Raw genomic sequence first — 20,453 nt, forward strand, 5'->3', positions numbered from 1 at the left:
TCTTTTCAGATTTAATTTGTTATCCACCGAGCAACTGATTCTTAAGCTACCCTACCAGTCTCTTTTGTGCAATTTCGCAGGAACATTCAGAATCACAACTGAAGCTCTACGACTGTGATTCTACAATGAAGTCGAAGAAGTTTGCTTATATTATTTTGACGATTTCATTCATCAAATAGTCTGTTTTCACAATCATTAATTAGTCCGGTGACAACTATTGTTGCTTTCTCGCTTCGTCTTGGACTAATCAGTTCACAGCAGTTATAATCGAACTGATATTGCCACTCAGTAGTTCAATACGCTCAGTGCCCAAAAGAAGTTACAAAACATTTCCATACTTCACACATTCAATGTGGAAGACTCGTGATTAACTTGATTATCAAAATTTGGAGTTGAAAATTTTCAGCATCGAAAAGTTAACACACGACACCGCTTGCCACTGTTACTACCAATCTTCCAACAATGGTTGATTGAGAACGATTCGCGCGTTACGCAAAAAAAAAAATAAAACCGACCAACAGAAAAGGCACCACAAACCAGATCCAGTCTGGCCGCCCGCTTCAGACTGAAGCCGTGTTTAATAAAAGCGAACTCTCGTGTCGGGCAGTGTTTCATTAGTAAACGAACCGTCAATCCGAAAACAAGTGCCATTCTGCTTCGCGAAATAAAGAGAAAAAAATACAAACGAGTTTAGTAAATAGGTACCTTCCTTTCCTGTTCTGTATGCAGCAAGTGTGTGGCCGCGCGTCCGACGTGAATAGCAGCAAGGAGTTTTGAATCGTGGAGGAGTTTTTAGTTTTCGCATGTTTTCGTGCGTCCCGCAACTAGTTCAGTTTTGGTGCGAGTCGAATTGCCACCAACGGCTGACTGGTGAAACGACTAGTTTTTAGTTTGTCACAACAGTAGATAGAAGTTCTTTTTCGAGAGTGCTGTGCTAAAACGTGTCATCGGTGAAGAATTCCGAGAAAAGCGTTGAACGTTGGTTTCTGTTTTCGCAGCATCTGTTCAAATAAGTTGGATTAGGTAGTGTTGAAGTCATCTCGTACTGAGGATTATCATCAAATTTTGGAAGGATATCGGACAGAAAACAATTGATTCAAACAGCATTTTTGATCGGTGAGTTACTGTTCGTAACTAGTGAGTTTAATTTCATAATACTATTAAGTTTCTTGCATTCCATTCGAGCACTACTAAGCTGCTAACTCTCGCTCAAAAATTAAAAATAATCCACATTTTTCCAAAAGAACGAACAGATTCCACCACTTCCTGTACAGGAACGTGAAAAAAATCCTGGAATGCAGGAAAAGGAACTATCGATTTATCTAACAATCGAATGTCTAGGATACAAGTCGACCCATGTCCTGGGTTAGTGGCTTGGTTCCGCCTGGTAGCACTCACGCCCCCCGGTTTTTATGGCTCATATTTTGCGGGAACCGTGCACGCGGTTGTGGCATTCGCGCGAAATGGAACAAAAACAAATGAAGAAAATGGAAAATCATTGCAGGCACAACGGCATTCCTGGTACTACCCACATGTTTATTAGTGCTGTCGGCAAGCGCCAGGCGAAATTTTCCTTCAGCACCAACATTGCCTTGGGACATGAATGACAAGGACTGGGTTTGCGTTTACGAATGGGGCGGTTGGTTGTGTTTGCCGAAATTGAACTGTTTTTGTTTTTACAATTTACACTTACAGTTGCGGGATGTGATAAGAGTTGAAAGCTTTTGCTTGTGAACAATGAAATCCGGTATTTTATGTAGCTTGAATAAAGTTTATGCTTAATCAGGTGGAATTTAAAAAAGCAACTTTTTGTGCTTCAATACATTATTCGAACGGCACAGTGTTAGTGAACATATTATATATCTTTTGCATTGTATCTGTATTGAAATGCAGATTGTTATCAGAGCACAAATAAATATTCACTCACAATTAGTATAAAGCTGCGCATTTTCGAATCAACATTAAAACGCAAGAAAACCAGTCAAACAACCCGAAACAGCGACTGAAGACAGGGTATGAAAAATTAATTCATGCACAACCGAAGGAGAAATCAGAACGGATTTGAAAATGTAGGATAATCAAAAACTCCAAAATATAGCTTTCATCGTTTTTCCAAAGACAGCTTAATCAATATTCACATACTTACATTCAAATTAAAGGTCTCATAATCTCATAGGTCTCATATTTAATTCTATTCGAATTCGGCTTTCGATTCCAAAATTATAGGGAGGTGAGCATATATGCATACATTTAAAGCATATATGATCGTAAATTTTTTATTCGTGGGTATCATAACATTTGTTTTATTCCAAGTGTCTAAGAAAATATGAGTCATAAAAGCAAAGTGGATTCAAACAGAGTTTTCATAGCAAAGTACTTGTGCTTTCAGGGCCGACGTGAGGGGAAGGGAAAGGGAGGAACCCCCTCGGGTTCGGACTTTTTCAGAGGGCCCGAAAATTTGAAGATTCAAAATAGCTTTTTCATGCTACATTACAAATAAAAAATCGAAACAAATTTGGCTAGTGAATTATTATGTTAAAATAATGAATTTAAAAATTTCTTAATTCGATGATATTCCCATGCTCACAATCTTTTTCAATTCTCATGTTAAGGGGCCCGTAATATGGCAGGTCCCCCGGGCCCGAATTTTCTCTCGGCTTCCCTGTGTGCTTTAGATTGGTTTTGTGTCTTAGAACAGAAACGACAATAAAACACTGTCAGATCAGCACTGTAAGATCAGCACCGTATGCTCTGAACCACCGATTCGATAATAAATTAAAAAAAAATATTTTTTACACGAACAAAGACAAAGAACCTCGCCGACGCATGGTTAGACTGAAATACAAGCATTGAGGTGTCATTCTTTGACTGGAAAGCGAATTACAGTGTTGGCCGAAATATTTTCAGCGTGGCCTTTTTTTGAGAACAGTGTCGCGAACTTGCATACGTAGTTTTGCTCAGTAGTTTTTGTCTCAGTTATTCCTTGTATCAGATTAGTACTTTTAAGACAAGAAAAAAAAAGTTTGTAAGAAAAAGTTAGAAGTTCGAAAAGTGTAGAGGTTTGTAAATTGAGTATTCGAAATAATGGCAACATGAAACAGATAGAGTCCAAACCAATCTGATAACGAATAATATATTACGTTTTCTATCAGAAGCTGAAAGTTCTACTAGAATCTGGACAAATTAAGTTGGGGAAAAAATCGTTCGCTTTATACCATTCCAAAACATTATTGGTGTAGTGACAGAATGCCAAATCAGACCAGAAAAGCGAGGGAGCGTCATGGCTTCGTAGAAATGGTAGCAATTGCTTCTTTATGCGTCTTCCATGGTATATTTTCTTGTTTACCATTCCGGTAGTGATGAAGCTCTGGCTCGCTAAAATATAGCTGCATATTGTTTGCCAAATCAAATATTGTTTGGGAAACTTGACATTATTCTTCGTCCTGAATTGATCCTGTACGTCGTTTCGTTGCATGGCTGTATAAAAACAACATTTCTGGAAGCTGCTTAAAGTCTTCGAGCGCACAAGTTTCATCGTCCATTATCACGCAGGATAACTTCATCAAATATTCACAATACAACTTGCGAACCCGTGTTTTAGCCGTCATATTCTGTTTATCATTACGGTTCGGTACAGTTTTCACCTTGAACGACTTCATATCTTACCGGTGCTGAGAAGTGTGCACGAAAGTTGTAGATATTTTCATTTTTATACCCACAGTACGTACCGAAAGATCTGGTCTCTTCAGAAATATTTGATTCACCTTCGCGTCCTTCGATTCCTGAGATTCGATTTTGTTACGCTGCCAGCCTTGCTGACTGTTTTCAAACGCGTGTCGAAAGATTTAGGAACGTTATGGACAGTGCTTGCAGGAAAACGAAACTTTTTCGTACTGACAGATCCGAATTTTCATTGCGACCGCACACAATTGCTTTTCGCATTTACCTTTCTTTCGACGCCATTGTGTAGTTTCTTAATTCCAAGTTTGGTCCTTTGAATCCAATCTTGCTGTTGAAGAGAAACGCTCCGTTCTTTCTTGTATCCTATAATGTAATGCGGGTGTGAAGTCTCAAACGATTGCTGTGATGAAGAACTAGTTGCTAATGATTGTGGAATGAAGTAATACGTGGTAACCATGTTGTGGTCTGGTATCACACATCCTCCCTCATCTCTAAATAAAGTATATGTTTAGGATAAATTTATGTATATATTTTAATCTTTTATTCTATTGTTTTTCGATTGTGCTTATATAATTGTGCAGGTATGCTGGTAATCTTTTTTCTCTGACTGGACGTTTATTTATTTCCATTCCCGTAGATACCTTTTTACCGTATTGGGTTATTGTTTTGTCCTGTTACCTTTCGTCAGACTGTCTCCATTCTCCGACTCTCTTGGTTTGGGTAACATGTCTCTTCAGTACTTGTCCATTTTCATCACCTAAAAGAAGCATTCCGTTCTTTTCTTGAATTACTGTATATTTGCGTGGATCGAAACGGGAATCGGTCTTTGTTCGAACTTGACGTTCTATAATTACTTCGTCTCCGGGCTTAACTTGACAAACGCGGGCTCCACGTTTCGTATCTTCACGAATTTTTGCTTGTATCTTTGATTCACGATCTCTGCTGGTAAGCAAATCGTTGTCAAACACTGTTTTCCGCGGCACAATAGAGGAAGTCCGCGTTTTATTTTTCTACCCATCATTATCTCTTCTGGCGGTATTTTTGTAACGGAGTGGCCAGCTGCATTGTGAGCGTTCACTGCAGAATTTAGTTCTTTCAAGTAACTGTTTCCACTTGAAGAAGCTGCGATCATTGCTTTGTTGACTAATTTCATGCAACTTTCTACCAAACCGTTCTGTTGTGGGTATAATGGGGACACGACAATAATTTTTGTATTCTGTTCCGTTGAATGGCGGACCATTGTCCGATTTTATATTTTGTGGGAAACCCTCTTTTTCAAAAACGTTTTCTAATATTTTTCTAGTGCACTCGAAACTTGTTGAACTAACCGGTCTGGCTATTATATACCTAGATCGATAGTCTACGATAACCAGGATTGAAACTCCACCAAACTTTGCATAAGGTCCGTTAAAGTCCATGGCAATCGTTTCCCAAACTTCGTTTGGTGCAAAAACTCGCTTCATAGGTGTGGGTTTTTCAGGTTTTCCATTTGTAGCACAAATTAGACATGAGCCAACCCATGCTTCAGCATCTTTCGCCATTCCGGGCCACCACACACGCTGTCTTAGGATGCTCTTAAGCTTTGCTGTAGAGGGGTGTCCTTCGTGAGCAATTGCGAGTGTTTTCTTACGTAGATTATGTGGTATAATTGCACACCCGGTTTTAGATAAAATTCCTTTGTGATAAACTAACTCGCTACTTACTGCTTTGAATCGTTTCAAATTTTCAGGCCAAATATTAGTTTTAAGGGCATCCACTACGTCTTGTAACTGTTGATCACCCAAAGATTCTTCTACCAACTCTTCTTCAGTCAAAAATTTTATCGAATTCGCCTCAAGGGAAGCTATTTCCCATGGGCTTCTGTAATCATCAAAAGCATCATCATTACCTTCGTATAATCTGGAGGATGGATCACGTCCTCGCACGTATTCCACGTCAAATTTATATGGACTTAGCCTGAGAGCCCAACCATCCGCACGGTTTAACGCTCGTTTAGAGTCTTCACGCGTTCTGTTTAAGATAAATGTAAAGCCCTGTGCATCTGTTCGAAGGGTGAACGTTCTTCCAAGTAAAAAGTAGGCAAAATGTTCAGCTGCCCACACGGCACCAAGTGCCTCGCGTTGGTTCTGAGGGTATCGTCTTTCTGTTGTAGTCAGGGTTTTTGATGCAAAACTGATGATCCGGGGAGGTTGTTTATTATTTGATTGAACAAGTACCGCACCGAGGGCGTTTGGTGAGGCGTCCGTGTACAATATTGTTTTGTCACTTTCTGAAAAATATCCAAGAGTTGTTGTGCATTTGGAAATTTGTTTTTTTCAGTTGATTGAAAGCTATTATATGTTCTTCATTCCAGGTCCAAGTATTGGAGCTGGTGACTGCCCAAAGTGGGCTCGCGATATCAGCGAAGTTTTTTATGTAAGGGCTAACATAAGATGCCAATCCCAAGAAACTCCGGAGCTCGGAGACAGTTGAAGGTTGTCTAACTTTTTCAATATCCTTTATCTTTGTCTCATCAATATTAAAGCCGTTTTCATCAAGTTCATGTCCGAGAAACTTCAACCGGGTTTTATCAAACTCGCATTTGGTTTGATTTATTGTTAGATTATTGTCTTTCAAAATCTTCAGAACATGATCAACCGATTTATGCAGATCTTCCAAGTTATCCGCGTAAAGAAGAATGTCGTCGATGTATATTATTTTATTATCTAGGTCTTCGAGAATTCGAGTCATTTCCCTCTGGAAAATTTCCGGGGCACAATTCACACCAAACATTAACCGTGTGAATCTAAACATGCCTTCTTCTGATAGAAAAGTGGTTAGGTCTCTCGAGTCCGTATGCAGTTCCAGATGGTAAAAAGCGTTGGTCAAATCAAGTTTACTAAAGATCTTCGCACCATGAAGTTTTATTCGCATTTCGTCTAGTAGCGGCAACCGGAAATACTCTCGCTTTATCGCTCGGTTAGGAGCCCGCATGTTGACCACAAGACGGAAATCGTCTTTACCTTTTGCTACCGCAGACATACCACTTATCCAGTTAGGAGCCGTCGTAACACGTTCAATTATTCCACGCTTTTCCATTTCACGAAGTCTGAAAGCCGCAGGGACATTATAGTATGCATTTTTCGTCGGAGGTATGGACTTGTCTACACTGAATTTTATAAGAACACCCGGTACTTTTGGAAACTTCTCGATGAGGTCAATCACTTCGCAGTTATCAACATTTATGGCAACCTTTAATAACCTCAAATCGCTAGCTGTGGAACGACTTAATAGTGAACGAAGACCTTCCTGGACAACTAAAAATTCAGTGGTAATCAATGGTTTATGACATCCAACCACCTCGATTTCTGCCTTAAATCCACATTGTACAGAGATGGGTGTTTTCGAAGCATATGATCTAAGATCATTTGTGGTCTCTAAACTCACTGGTTCAAGTTTGGCTAAACCTAAGTCAAACTCACGCTTCAAAAGTCTCCAGTCATTACCACCGATAATATTCACATCAGCCCCAGAATCTATTAAAAAACGAATTGGGGAAGATGATCCAATTTTGCAATTGATTAGTGCATCTGTTAGCGATATAGAGTTTAAATGCTGGAAACAAAAAGTGAAAACAAAAGTTAAAATTGATTTTTTGTTTGTTTTATTACTTTACTGGGTAATAACAATGATTATTTAATTTTTTCCTTTTTTTTTAATTACTCAAAGTTCATCATTATATTCATTTACCTTGAAATTTTGATTTGGCCATATTGACGAATCAACACGTTTACTCGAAATATTGTATGCATTTTTCTTGCGACAAGCAGCTGCGAAATGTCCCAGCTTTCCGCATGTGTTGCAATTGCTGTTTACTGCCGGACACATTTCAAATTTGTGAAATAGATGGTTACATTTGGGACAACGAGAGCGACGTCCTATACTATGAGATTTGTCATTGGCAAATTCTTGACGATTTTTTTTATGATTCAATTCATTGCCAGTTGTTTCAGGTCTACGTTTCTGCTGTTGTCGTTCGTTTATGAAGTTTTGTTGTTTTTGGGTTACGGCAAATGCTTCTGAATGTTCAGATAGTGTGGACTCAGATGAATATGCTTCGTCGCGAGTTGCTGCTTGCACAATAAAAGTCGTCCCATATCCCAAAGTTCTAGCAGTTTTGACTAATTCCTTGTTTCGCATTCCCTTTAGAAGCTGCGCTCTGACGAATATCAGTCTTGGTCCTCGGTAGTATAGCCACAAAGACGAACTTTTTCCATTAAACGTGAATGAAATGTTATTGTGGATTCGTCTAATCCTAGTTTAAGATTCGATAATGCTTCGTGCTCCGCGGTGATGATAATTTTCAATATTCTTAACAAAAATATTGTAGCAGTTTGGATCTTGCAGGCTTGGGCGAAGTCTAGCGGCTCTGGATATTCCCTGAAGCTTTTCACCCATTGATAGGAATAGAATCTGTGCGCGTTTAGTTGGATTGTGTATGTTTGAAAGAGATGCGGCAATTTCGAAACGGTCTATGAATTTGTTCCATTGTTCCCACATTTTGTTAGCGGGAACATCGTTTGGAAAAGGGTGAATGTGTTCCCATCTAATGCTAGCTGTACTTGATGATGTATCTGTCTTATCACTTTCGATGTTCCAGTTGTGATCATCCTCATACAATGTTGAAGTATATACTCCCAGCGGTTGATATGAATTTACTGCCCGTGTCAGAGTATTCAATGTTTTTTCCATAAGCTCCATTCTAGTTTCGTAGTCTTTTATTTTATTCTTGTTTGTTAAATAATTTCCGTTGCGCTTCTCGTTAATAGAGTAATTGTTTAATGTTTCGTGGTTAACAATTTCGCCGGATAATTGTACAGGCGACCAATCAATAGACGATTCATTGTCATTTTCCGAATCGTACTCGGGTGCTCGTACATATTTTCCCGCCATTCTGAATAAGTAATCTACAATAAAGAAATACCTAATGTCTAAACTATTTGATTTTTATATCTCTTTTTAAAGACAACAAAATAATAACAAATATCTTCAGCAGACGTCCCGATCCGCACTGAAATATCTCACGGCCGTCGCGGTCCGCGTCATTTTTTTTTTCAGCGGTCGTCCCGATCCGCACTAAAATTTCTAACGGCCGTCCCGGTCCGTGTCCATTTTTTTTTCTAGCGGTCGTCCCGACCCGCGTTAAAGCGTTTAAATTTCTCACGGCCGTCCCGGTCCGTATCATTTTTTTTTTCAGCGGTCGTCCCGATCCGCACTAAAATTTCCCGATCCGCGTAAAAGCGTTTAAATTTCTCACGGCCGTCCCGGTCCGTATTCATTTTTTTTAGCGGTCGTCCCGATCCGCACTAAAAATTCTCAGAAATCATAACCGCAATATTCATTTGCCGACGTATAATTTAAGTTGCTTTATTTTCTTACCTATTTTTTTTCGGTTTGCTTGAGGAAAATTTCTTCCGTCAATTTGCTATGACGATCAAATCAACTTGCTTGACGACAGTAAAACAAAATTTCTTGTAAGTATTTTTTTTTCGAATTTATAAAGGCGCTTTGTGTGCTTCGTAAATTCGTAAATTATACTAACCGGCTCCTGGCAGGATTCGCCAATGTGTAGTTTCTTAATTCCAAGTTTGGTCCTTTGAATCCAATCTTGCTGTTGAAGAGAAACGCTCCGTTCTTTCTTGTATCCAATAATGTAATGCGGGTGTGAAGTCTCAAACGATTGCTGTGATGAAGAACTAGTTGCTAATGATTGTGGAATGAAGTAATACGTGGTAACCATGTTGTGGTCTGGTATCACACAGCCATCTTCGATCTAAAATCTTGTAGTATAACCAAAAATTGATTTTACAAAATAAACAGACAAACGTTCATAAGAGCAAATTCAGCAGCTAGAAGTTCTATATGGAAGATCTATGATAGAGAAGAAACTGGAACAAATGTATCCCCAGCAAGCCGTTCTAGTTTTATTTATTCGATCAGTTCTTCTGTCGAATTTAAAACAAGTCTATGATACCGTTCTATTGTTTGTATATTTGAAACACGAGTAAAACACTGCTGGGGCTGCCAGTTTTTCTTGTTATAAAATTCTGATTTAAATTTTGTACCTGACATAAATTGTGCATCTAGAACTAAACCACTCCTGAACATGCCCTAAGGTTGCGAAATATTTCACGCGATGATGAAATATTTCCGAAGATATACGTATTTAGGGGTGTCCAGATTTTGTCGCGAACAAACCTTATGCGTGTCATTCCAACAGACCGAAGTTTTTTTCCTTAAATCCAAGTCTTCGTTCGTCTACTGGTATATTTCGGATCACTGCCTTTTCAAAGATCAATTTCAGGTACATGTCCGTCTCTGCACAGGACAACATGACATTCTGTAGTACTCCTACATAATTAAATGTATCCATGATGTCTGAGAAGAGTGTTGGTACATGAAATTTTCGAAATTGAAAAAATAATGTTGATGCCAAAAGGCTTAGAATTTCTTGAAACGTCGAGATTTAGTGTCATCTCGAAAAAAATTTTTTTTTGAAAAAATCGACTTTTTGGGACTTAGAAAAAATATCAAAAAGTCCCAGAAAGTTGATTTTTATAAAAAAAAATTTTTTTTGAGATGACACTAAATTTCGATGTTTCATGCAGTTTTAAGAGTTTCGGCATAAAAAAATGTGCTTTTTCAAGATCGAAAATTGTCAAACCTTTGCCACCGGGCAGCACCCCTTAAGCATGTCCGATTTAGCTCAAATTTTGCATGAAGGCTTTTTTCGAGGTGCTTAAACTTTTGAGCACTAGAGCTTAACAAAAATAGCGGTGATCCCAAAATTTTGGCACCCTTATGTTATAAGAGCAGTAAAAATCAACGTGTTTTGTCGGTTACGTCACATATACCATCATATATCTGGAACCAAAAGTCATAACCATTTGATCTTCGAACTTGATCAATGGCCCGACAGTAGCTTTCAAACGAGCCTAAGTTTGTTAAAATCGGTTCAGCCATCTCTGAAAAAATTGAGTGCGTTCAAATATTTTCTAAAAGTGCACAAACACACATACACACACAGACATTTTCCGATCTCGTCGAACAGAGTCGAATAGTATATAACACTAAGGGTCTCCGGTGCTCCGTTCGAAAATCGGTTTTCCAGCAATTCTAATACCTTTCTATAGAGAAAGGCAAAACCTCTTCGGTTTTCTTTACGTTTCGTCTTAGACTCGTTAGTGCGTAACAGTTTATGTTGAGCTGTTATGCCACCTAGCAATCACATATACATATCGTTATTTACAAATTACGTCAAGCTTTAATGGGGGGAGTGTGTTTCAAATATTGTGACAAATTTTGACTAGGGGGGAGGGGGTACTTAGCAAAACGTTACGTCACAGAAGTTTTATTTTGACGACTAAAGTATGTGTTCTTAACTCGAACTTTCGGCTTTTATATGTGACATAGTATTCGAAAACGGTGCTAACGTATGAAAACAAATTTTGGAGAAAAAAAAATTAAGTTAAGAGAATGCGTCCGCGTTGGTGGTTCAATGCATAGGGCGTAGGACTTACAAACCAGTTGCCCTATATTCGAGCTCCGACCAGGAAGGATTGTTAGTGTCAGTAAAATCGTTGCACCTACCATGCAATGGGATAGCTCAGCTTAGTTGACCGCCCGTGAATTTTTCGTGAGTGATAGGAACGACTCGTAATTTCGCAATATTTTAATAATGCAATATTTTCATTTAGAAGTGGAATGAATCATATTCATTAAAAATTCTTAGGACGGTTGTCAATCAATTTGAAACCAACCGAATCCTCAATTTTACCTCGAGACACGATAAAAATGACAATTGCTTTATAAGAATAATCTACAACAATTGAAACGATTAAGTAACCGTTTGATTTATAAAAGCCGACATGCATTGTCAAACTTGTAACGAAATGTTAGTTTTTTAGCCTACCGTTTTTGGCATTAAAAATGCCTTACTCTTCACTATATGGGGCCGGGTGTCAATTAAAAGTTTCAAAAATAGTCGCGTAACCTTTTTGTGTCATAATTTTGAACGTTAATAAGTCGGTCATTTGTTGATGGATTGTTATAATTTAACAACCAATCGATTCGGGAACTTTTAACTTAAACATGTATGATGACGTCGTTTCAGTATTTCAATAGCATACTATTGAAAAAATGGTTGGAATCGACCTATGTTTTCATCCACCAATCCCAGCTGAGGAAATTGACGTCATTTTCTTGTTCGGCATAGGAGGCTTTGCGTCATGCACAAAAAACACCGCATCGTTATGCGTAGTATGAAGAGAAATCTATAAATATATGCTGCAAAATATTTCTTTGTCTAGTCGATGCTTGACTGTGTATGAAACAAGTAGCTCGTCCAGTGAGCTGATGACTGGATTGTATATGCGTTCACTCGCTGGATTGTCGCTTTTGCATTATGTGTTGGTGAAATTTCCTGCTATCAGCGCAACACCGTTTTCGCTTGAGTATCCTATATATCATTCAGTATTGAAGAACAGAATGAGCGTTATTACCGGTTCTTTTGAAACAGCCCATGTTTTTAGTAAATCTTTGGCAATAAAAATGTCCTACTCTTCACTATACGGGGCCAGGGGTCAATTAAAAGTTTCAAAAATAACCGCGTAACCTTTTTGCGTCATATTTTGAACGTGAACTCATTCGTTTGTTGATGGATTGACATAATTTAACAACCAATCGATTCGGAAACTTTTAACTTAAACATGTATGACTACGTTGTTTCAGTATTTCAATAGCATACTATTGAAAAAATGGTTAGAATTGACCTATGTTTTAATCCACCAATCCCAGCTGAGGAAATTGACGTCATTTTCTTGTTCGGCATAGGAGGCTTTGCGTCATGCATAAAAACACCGCATCATTCTGCGTAGTTCGAAGAGGAATCTATAAATATATGCTGCAAATCATTTCTTGATTTCAGTTGATGCTTGGCTGTGAATGAAACAAGTAGCTCGTCCAGTGAGGTGATGACTAGATTGTATATGCGTTCGCTCGTTGGATTGTCGCTTTTGCTAAATCTTCACTGTACGAGGCAGGTGTCAATTTAAAAAATTTACAAAAATAACCGCGTAACCTTTTTCTGTCATAGTTTTGAGGCCTTAGAACTCAGTCATTTGTTGATGAATTTATATAATTTAACTACCAATCGATTCAAAATCATTTAACTTAAACTTATGCGGTAACGTCATTTAAGTATTTCAATTGCATTGGATGGAATTGACCTATGTTTTCGCGATCTATAAATATATGCACGAATACATTTCTGCTTTAGTTCACCCATGGCTTAGCTTGATTCTCCGGTAACTAGCAGGCCAACTTAGAATTATCGGCGATTGATTATTCGAACCTAATTTGAAGCGCTTGTATCTCTGCGATTTATTGATAAATTTTTCTCATTTAACTTGATTCGAAAAAGCTTAAAAATATTTTAATTTGTCAACGGGTAGTTTGCATATTGAAATCTCCATTTACATACGAACAACACGGTGGCGCGCAAATAAATTCAGTATAAAGTTGTGTTATGATGATAATCATAGATAATTCTTTTTCATTTAATGTGGCTAAATACAAAGAATTATCTCTCAGCATAATCCCTCAGACCCTATTATTAAACCAAACAATAATCGAAGTATAAAGCATAATATTTTGGTCTAACCTTGCTTCCCAGAATCTTGAGAAGGGATCCAGACTAAGTGTAGTGTCATTTAAGGGATATTTTCCAAAAATTTTCAAATGTAAAAATTTGTTGAAGGCATAAAATAGAGTAGAATCAATTGTTTTGAAAGAATCTAATTGTCGTTTTGATCATTCGCTAAAAATGTAAACACTAAAAGCAGAGTAAGTTTGTAATTCTTCACTGTTTAATGAATCCACCATCATCTTTATTTTTGTATTGATTATGGGTATCTTAGAATTATTACATTTTTAATGTAATCGTAATCGGTCGTGTCTTGCATACAACCCTCTAATTTTTTCTCAATCTCTAGACAGCCGGATACTGAGAGATAAATATGGAGTCATTTTAATTGAAGGTCAATTTTGCTAGCGAAGCAATTTTCTTGCTGACGAATAGTCATATTCGAAAAAGAGACAAATGATGTGAACAAACTGAGCTCACCACCAAAGGCTAAGCCACAACATAACATAACTAAACTCTAAAGTTAAGTTAGTAAAAAAAGCGTGTGAAATAAGCAAAACTACTAACAAAAAGGCGAAACACTTAAAAGTCCACTATCGTATCACCACATGAGGAAAAGCGATGGGAAATGCGTGTAAATTGAGTTCTCGAACAAATAATATTATAAAAGATGAAAAACATTTTAGATTAGGCTATTTTTAATAGCTCGAGGGAATAAATCAAAAATTTTCTCGAAGTGATAGTATTCTGATGTCTGAAAGTAGCAAAAGAGAATTTCCTGCAATAATTGCTATTTTATTTTATTAAAATCCAACAACGGATTCCGGAGATTTGGGATAGTTGATTGCTTCGATTTGTAGGACTTTTTTTATTCAATAACATACTATTTTAGACACACTGCGTAAGCTACACGATGCCAAGAGCAGTTTCTAATTTTATTTAACGACTAACTTAAAACTAGTATAGTATCATTAGGTGATGTCGTATTTGCGTCGCAATGGTCGATTTTGGCAGATCCAGCCTGCAGCTGGCGATCGGCAGTGGCCGGTGGATTGAATATAACCCGTGAGTCCTCCAGGCGAAATTTGTAGGTCTTGACGATTGGTAATTGAATAAAGCTCTGTTAACCAACTTTTTTTTTCAATTACCTGTTCCAGAAGCTTCGGAAGTAGCAGCTTAAAGAGTTAGAAGTGGAACCGTTGGATTTCTCAGAAATATCTCTGAGAAAATCTGTACTGTTCTCGTTTCTTTGATGACTAATCAAAGTGCAATTGGTCGTTTTGTTCAACTGCTTTCAGTTCAAGAATCAAATGCATATTCTGCTATAAATACCATAGTAATATAAATATTTCTGTTAAATACTTTAGAGCAGTAGTAGTAAATAGTTCGATTCACTCTCCGTCGTCTTCCATAGAGATATCTTTTAAACCTACCGAGTTACCATGATCGCAGCAACCTGAATTGGTCTAGATTTGTTATCTGTTCGTCGCAGTGTTTGTAAGGCTACTTTCGTGAAAGATCTACTTCAGTCGCAAATCAATCACTCCGAGCTATTACAATTGTTACAAATAGGCATACGTTGCCGTAATCTTCGAACCTATTTTCTTAATCGGATTCCCTATGCTAGAACCAATTATGGATATAATAACAACTGTTTCAATAGTTTCGACTTCGATTTATCGAGTAATGTTATCAAGAAATCGTTCCTCGGTTTACTGCAAAATTAGTTTAATTTTTTTATAGAACTAGAAATGTATCAATTGGATGATTGTAAGATGAGGAGGTTTTATGCCTTTCGGAACGTGCCACTCGAGCCAATTCGTTCTGATACTCCAAATAAATAAATAAACAGAAAGGCATCATTGTACCAATGCAACAATTTAAAAAAATATCGCAAAGGTTGGAGAGGGGGGGAGGGGGTATGAAAAATGTTATATAATTCTTTATAGGGGTTTCAAAATTTGTGACTAATTGTGACAAGAAGGGGAGGAGGATATGAAATTATCCTAATTTAGTGTGACGTAATTTATACATGACGCCTAAACCGCTATGCAAACGTTCAGTTTCTGCTCTTTGCAGAAAACTTTTTAGTCTTGCATTGAAGTGCAATGTTGTAAATGCATAGACATTTTCCGATCTCATTGAGCAGAGTCGAATTATGATGACACTAGAAGTTTTTGGAGCTCAAATCAAAAGAGGTTTTTTTTGCAACAACCTATAGAGAAATAAAAAAATGTATCGCTTTGTTCTAAAACCAAGTCTTGAAGTATCTCTAAATTCCGGTTGAAAGGTCGAAGGAGATTGAGATTGACATCGAAATCAATTGAAACAGTTTTGAAGATAAATGCTATTATTCTCCCAGGTACTGCTTTGAAGATGGTGTATCAGCGATATTCGCAAATTATGGCGCTAGCTTGGCGTACGTGAATTCTATTTCGTTGATAGGTCTTTTCAGAATGGTAAGCATTTAGCACTGACGCTTTTCAAAGATATTTCAGAGTTCATATCGACATACTTCACACCTCCAGAGACGATTACAACTGATATGGAATGTTGAAGTTGATGGTTCTTAGTCTCAGCGGCACCAAGATGCTAATTGAAGTTGTTTTCAGTGAAGTTGATACAACTTAAGCCGCACTCTTAGGCTAGCGCCTCTCATACAGGCAAACACTTGAACGTATGCGCTGTAATGCTGAAATATAGCTGTCAAATCCTACGCCGACGTTGTTGGTATCACCTCGAGCGCAATGCCAATAGTGACCTGATTCATTGATTTATCGCTAGTGCTGCCTGCAGTACCGTTTATAACAGTCATGAGTTCGGATCAAATTCCATGACTAGGACTTATCCCTGCTCCACAATTCACATCAACCACTAGGAAAAACTCATTTCCCAACCATCAGAGATAAACAAACTAATCAGAACTTTTCTCCGTGCTTACAATTTACGAGCAAAGTTCCAAGAATTACCTCTTTGACACACTTTAAACCTACGTGAGTGATGGATGTTTTGAATTGTAACTGGTATTACGATAAAATCGTCCAATTTTCAGGGTGCCAGCTTGTAGCCGGTAATTTCAATTGGACGAAATCCGTTCTGTGCTAAACGCATGCTACATTGTGTTGTCACTTTTGACCTACATTGTTCAGTTGGCTGGTATGTGCCGTTGAATACAAATCAATATACGATTGGTATGGTTGTCACAGGATACGCATTAAAGTTTCGGAAGCACTGTATCAGAGAAACCACTTTCAGTTCGCCAATGTGAACACAAACATTTAATTTAAGTCGCATAAATCAGCAGATAAAAAACAACCTTTTTTAATTCACCTAGTAGTATAATGATGCTTTTCTTATGTCAGCCATATTCTTATACATAATATAGTGATATACTTCAAAATGATTTTCTTCGATTCTTAAAAGAAACCAAAAAAAAAAAATTGTCGGTAGAATGAAACAGTTCTCAGGTCGATTTGGCCATCCATTAGAAACGAAAAAAATCCACTATTGCAGGTGGTTAAGTATTTTTTATGGGACCATAAGACCTTTCATTTGAACCTAAGTTTATTAAAATCGGTTAACCCCTCAACGCTCTTGGGAAATATTTTTCCCTTCTATAAAAGTCGTTATCGATTCTTCAATTATTATTAAATCGATGTGTATTGTTACTGAATGTTGAAAAAAATCTTATTTCCAAGACGACAAATGTGATTCTGAACGAATAAAAAAATAGAACTGTCAATCTTTATTGCACTAATAAAGTTTGTGCAAAACGACGTATAGAAAATAGAACACATAATAATTGTGTTATGTGCAACGTCCACTTGTACTAAACAAGTACACGAAATCGTTTCGTAGAATACCATAACTAACTATTCTGATAATTAAAACAATTAAAGCAATAAATTAAATTACGATATAATAAACCCAATTCTTCGTTTATTTGTTTCTGAGGATCATAGGGAAAGTTATTTCCCATGAAATTCTTTTAAACTTATGCACTCTGCTATGTTTTTCTGATAATATTCTCTAACTTTACACCCACAATAGCTAAAATATTGTGTTGTACTGACATATTTCGTGGTTGTGAAAGGGTTAAGCTATCGCTGAGAAAAGTGAGTAAGATCCATTTCGGATTACATGGTCACTGTTTCCAGTGCTTCCGGAATCGGATAGCAGAAACCAGAATAGCCGGAATCGGTTCGTTTTGGCTGTCTACTGATAATGACTACCGATTGAAATAATTTTTAGGTCAGTGACGGTATAAAATTTTTAACACACTTTACCTTATAGTTCCGTAATCGGAAGTTGAGTGCGCATGAAATTCAATAATTCCGTATGGGACCACAAGACTTTTCATTTGAACTTAAGTTTGTTAAAAAAAAGTTTAGCTATTTCCGAGAAAACCTCTGGAGATTATTTGACACATACAGACATTGCTTAGCTCGACGAACTGAGTCGAATGGTATATGATACTTGGCCCTCCCCTCCCTCAATTTTTATTAGTCGATTTGCATATACCTTTATATATGAAAAAGGGATAAACGTTGCATATCGGCTCGGAGTTCGTTTTACATGATTGGGGTTCTTCAAATGATTTTTAAGTCAACGGAAAAGAACTCACGAATCCTCTAATTTCAGCTCACAATAAAAAATCCTAGCAAATAAATTTTGTAAATTTTTCATATGCTTGTTACATAAGACTATTTCTTCTTACGCGTTTTTTTTTTGTCAGATGATATCCGTTGAAATCGAGAAAAAAGCCTACGAGAGTCAACTGAGTACATAAAAATTCTGAGACTAGATATAGCCAAAAATATGAATAACCATTAAACAGCGGTTGAAATGAAACTAACCCTTCAAATTGAATGAAACGGAAATAATAATGCAATCCACAGTGGTCCAAAACGGGCAATTAGCGTGACAAGAATATTTTCACTATTAAATATTAGTTTTTTGTAGTTAGTGTCTTAACAAAAAGTGTTTTTAATCAAATGGCGCTCCTTTTGATGAAAAATGTTACTAGGATGGTCCTCATTTAGATTGAAATCTGGAATCTAACTTTCTTAATTGAACTCAAAAATGATTTTATTGTACCATAAAGTTGCAGGAAATTTTATTTTGAGCAACTTTGCTGAAAAAAGCACCTCTCTAGCTTTTCATTTGATCAAGTTACATCAATTTTTCCCGAATAAAAGTAGGGTGGCTCCTGAAAATTCACTTTTTTTGTTCAAACTTTTTTGTGAAACGTTCTACGGAAAAATTTTCTTCAGAAGAGTTGTTGTACTAATCATTGCCATAATTTTGTTCAACCAAGATTTTTCATATGAGCTACCAGTAAAAAGTTATCATCAAAAACTAGTCAAGCTTCAAATATCAATATTCATTAGATGCCAGATCGATAAAAATGTATCCTATACGGTTCCTGAAAGGTCATTTTATAAGTAAAAGTTTAAGAGAAAATTGAAAGGGTGTTATTTTTTTTAACTTATTTAAATTAGTTTTGAAAAATACCTTCAAAAAACTCAAAAACATTGCTTAACTCTTAAGATAAAATCACGAAAGTAAAAACGTAGCAGTGTGAAAATATCTTTTTCTTGTCATTTGAATAGTCTCATATAAATAATTTTCTTTCATGAGCTTGTTGTTGTCATACACTCAAAATAATAATCATGTTATAGTTACGTGAAAAGTTATGTGAATATTTTCCACCCTACTTTTCACGTAGGTTTTAATAGACTGGCATTTAAAAGCTGTTTAATGCATAATCCAGTAAAAGTTACGTGTTTCATAGGTAAAATGTAATGTACTGCTCATATTACATTCATTTATCAGTTCATATCAATTTTAGATACCAGAGAATCACTATTTTATATATTGGTTGAAGTCAAAAGGGAGATTTCAGATTTTTATATAAATCTAAAAAATGAAAAATGGCATGAAAAATAAAACATTTATTTTTAGAAAATCAGCATAGAATTTTGAATAAAAATAAAAAGCAAAATGAAAATAAAAAGAAACTAATAACGTCGTGAGATCTCGAATCGACAAGCCTCCAGAAATCGTTTTGTTGTCACTGCCATCCAACCGAAGCCTCGGTCCAATCGAACACATGGAAACTTTCATACTGGAATGAACCGATCGATGTAGTAAAAAATGTAATTAAATAACATTTCTCGCAAATATTTACACTATTCACACTTTGAGGGTCATTGTTCGCCATTTTCAAAATCGAGTTTTTCACACTGGAAATTCACGTATATTGTTTGACGTTTGGTCAATTCACGTAAACCTTATGTGATGACTCTATCCATTTTAGAGGATGTTCGTATAACATTCATTTTCGTCACGTAAAATATTCAATTTGACATTTGAAACCAGTTTACGTGATTTTTCAAGTGAATCGAACGTGAACTTTTATTTGAGTGTACATTTAGTCAAATTCATTCAAGTTCATTCAATTCTATGCGCATAATTCACAAAAACGGGCTTCAACGCTTGCTTTGCTGAACTTACTGACTTGATGAAAATGAAAATAAAATGCGTTTTGTCGATTACGTTACTTATATGATTTCTTCCGAACAGGAATTATTTGCCATAACTTTTCCGAACATTATCATTTTCCTCTTAGTAGTTAAATTGAACAATTATCGACATTAATGTGAAATGTAGCGGAGTGCACGCATCGCGTTTTTAAAAAAATATTCAATAACTAGACAGAATTACGAAAACCCAAAAACACTTAAGTTTTTGCAATTAAATTTGTTACAACTGAGAATTCTTTGAGTAATTGATTTTTGAAATTTATAAACGGTTATTGTTCCGAACCACGGGAAAGATTCTAGAACTGATAAATACTTTTTTTTTGTTTTTTATTATAGAGCTTTTAACCTTAAGGTCATTCGCCTCTTCGGGCCAGAAAAACTTTCTGGTCCTATGTGCGGGCTTAGGAATCGAACCCGGATGGGCAGTGTTGAAGGGCATCGACTTACCCATCACGCTATACCCGTCCCCTCTGATAAATACTGTTTGAAGCAAAATTTCACAAAGAATTTGAAAAGGCAACTCAGAATTATAAAACATTAGTCGA

General features: G+C 36.7%; 1 protein-coding gene across 2 annotated transcripts in view; it reads left to right on the forward strand.

Moving 5' to 3' along the window:
* Nucleotides 1-596: 596 nt before the first annotated feature.
* Nucleotides 597-20,453, forward strand: part of LOC131430257 (uncharacterized) — a 64,985-nt gene continuing 45,128 nt past the window's right edge. The window contains exon 1 of one of the 2 annotated variants that reach the window (XM_058595070.1): nucleotides 597-1,116. The gene's annotated coding sequence lies outside the window, so the exon portion shown is untranslated. The remainder of the gene's footprint in view (nucleotides 1,117-20,453) is intronic. The other variant, XM_058595072.1, reaches the window with a different exon arrangement.

The sequence above is a fragment of the Malaya genurostris genome, chromosome 2 (genome assembly GCF_030247185.1).
Source record: "Malaya genurostris strain Urasoe2022 chromosome 2, Malgen_1.1, whole genome shotgun sequence".
NCBI classification, from domain to species: domain Eukaryota; kingdom Metazoa; phylum Arthropoda; class Insecta; order Diptera; family Culicidae; genus Malaya; species Malaya genurostris.